Here is a 2,999-nt window from a genome sequence, read left to right on the forward strand (position 1 = left end):
TTTTTATTTTTTCTTAACTGACTTCTTTCCGTATTATTATTCCACTATAGAAACTGGGACAGATTAGAAAAAAATGATTTACTATCTGAATTGATTTAAACATGTGTTGCAATCTTTCTGTGGTCATCTGATCCAGGCACTTAGCAGCTAGCATTTATTTAAAATGGATTCACCGTACTAAAGGTCTCATGATTTCATATACTTTTATGCATTCAAAATAAATGTGATAGTCCTTTTTTCTGGCTTACAGTTTTATGAAAAGGCATCGGAGCTCATAAAAATAATAACTGATTCATTCAGAAGGAATATAATAACCCCTTTTCCAGCTAACGATTTTATAAAAAGGCATCAGAATTTGTGAAATCATAATTGATGCATTCGAAAGGAATGTGGTAGCTCTTTTTCTGTATAACAATTTTATATAAAGGCATCTGGTTTTCTGAGCTACTGCTTGCTAGCCAAAAAAAAAAAACAACCCAGGAATTTGATAATTTTTTTATTTTTATTTTTACAGCAAGAGCTTTTATGAGCCCTTGGAATAACATTTGCTCTTCCTCCGTCTCTTCAGGAAGGTTTCTCTGGTCGGGCCCCCCCTCCCACACACCCCTGCCCCCTTTGTCTCCTGCAAGAGACCGGAAATACATCCCCTGGAATTTGGGGAGGGGGCCAGGAGGGTTTGAAGATTGCAGAGATCAAAGGAGGGAAAAGAAAGGCCTGTGGGTCAATTCTCAAAGCCCCCCTGCATGGAGGGACCGGACAAGTTTATGTCCTGCACTTCAGAGTCTCAGCCATAACCCAAATAGCTGAAGGGAGGAGGAGAAAGACCCCTCCTCTCTGGATTTTAATTGCGGAGGCTGGACTGCCCCTGCCTTGGACTCTGAAATCAGGCGCAACTTTGAATTCAGGGATTCTGTTTACAGCTAGTAAATGTATGTATTTACAAATGTATTAATGGCTGCAATTGGGAGCAGAATTCAGAATTTTGTTAAGCCCCCTAGAATCACTAAAAGTAAGTGGGCATCCGTATAAATTCTCTCTCTCTCTCTCTCTCTATATATATATATATTATATAGAAAGTAATATTCTAATTATTCTGTAAATACATAAAGTGAATGAAGTGAATAAAATGTATTAAATAATACATTTTATTATTAAATACAGGTAGTCCTCAACTTAAAACCGTTTGTTTAGTGACTGTTCAAAGTTACAGCAGCACTGAAAAAGTGACCTATGACCGTTTTTCACACTTAGGACTGTTGTAGCATTCCCTGTAGACACGTGATCGAAATCCAGATGCTTGCCAACTGACTCATATTTATAACACTTGCAGTGTCTTGCTTAACAAACGCCTCACTTAGCAACAGGAATTTTGGGCTCAGTTGGGGTCCTAAGTTGAGGACTACCTGTAATAAAATGAAAAATAGATAATAAATAATAATAATAATAATAATTAAAAAAGATAATAATAAAGAAAAAAAAGAAAAGATCCAAGGAAAAGTAGATAAGGAAAAGACCCGGTTATGGCTGACCAACGGAACATTGAAGAAAGAAACTGAAGGCCTGATTCTTGCGGCCCAAGAACAAGCCATTAGAACAAATGTAATCAAAGCCAGAATAGAAAAATCTGCTGATGATCCCAAATGCAGACTCTGCAAAGAAGCGGATGAAACCATTGATCACATATTGAGCTGTTGTAAGACAATAGCTCAGACCGACTACGAACAACGTCACAACACAGTCGCTCAGATGGTCCACTGGAACTTGTGTCACAACTACCATCTGCCTATAGCAAAGAAATGGTGGGATCATAAGCCTGAAAAAGTGATTGAAAATGAGCATGCCAAACTCCTGTGGGATTTCCGAATACAGACTGATAAAATTTTGGAACACAGTACCCTGGATATCACGATTGTGGAAAAGAAAAAAGTATGGATTGTCGACATTGCTATACTTGTTGACAGCAGAATCGATGAGAAACAACTTGAAAAAGTCACCAGATATCAAGATTTGAGAACCGAATTGCAGAGATTCTGGCATAAACCAGTGCAGGTGGTTCCAGTGGTACTCGGCACACTGGGAGCTGTGCCTAAAGATCTAGGCAAGCACTTAAAAGCAATTGGCGCTGACAAGATCACCATTGGTCAGCTGCAGAAGGCCACCTTACTGGGATCTGCTCGCATAATTCGCCGATACATCACTCAGTCCTAAACGCTTGGGAAGGGTTCGACTAGTGATCTGTGATACGAAATCCAGCATAGTTATCTCGTTTGCTGTGTATACTGTTGTTTTGTGTAAATAAAATAATAATAATAATAATAATAAGAAGAAGAAGAAGAAGAAGAAGGAGAAGGAGAAGGAGAGGAAGAGGAAGAGGAAGAGGAAGAAGGAGAAGAAGAAGAAGAAGAAGAAGAAGAAGAAGAAGAAGAAGAAGAAGAAGAAGAAGAAGAAGAAGAAGAAGAAGAAGAAGAAGAAGAAGAAGAAGTCTCCATTAGTAACCAAGGTGATTGTTAAGTGATTTAAGCTGATTTGGCACTGTTGTTAACCGAATCCTGGTCGTTGTTAAATGAATCCGGCGGTTGTTAAGCAAATCTGGCTTCGCCCATTGACTTTGCTTGTGGGAAAGTCACAAATGGCCTTCCAGTGATCTTGGGAAAGCTGCAAATGGTGTGACAATTGTGTTACTCACTGAACAACCACAATGATTCGCTTAACAACGGTGACAAGAGAGGTTGTAAAATGGGGCAAAACTCACGGAACAACTGTCTTTCTTGGCAACAGAAGTTTCGGGCTTCGTCATAAATCGAGGACTCCTTGTATAGCAATCTGGTTTGCCAGATGTCTAGTGTGTCCGTGTGTACTACACAGCCTCTCTTTCGCCTCTGTCCCTCTTTGTCTCTCCTCCTTCCTCACCCCCAATGGGGCGGGGGGGGGCCTGAAAGGGGCGGGCGGGGGGCGAGGTCAAGGCGCAGGGAGGGGGCCGAGAGGAGAGCATGTGAACG

This window comes from Ahaetulla prasina, chromosome 4, assembly GCF_028640845.1.
Source record: "Ahaetulla prasina isolate Xishuangbanna chromosome 4, ASM2864084v1, whole genome shotgun sequence".
Lineage (NCBI taxonomy): Eukaryota > Metazoa > Chordata > Lepidosauria > Squamata > Colubridae > Ahaetulla > Ahaetulla prasina.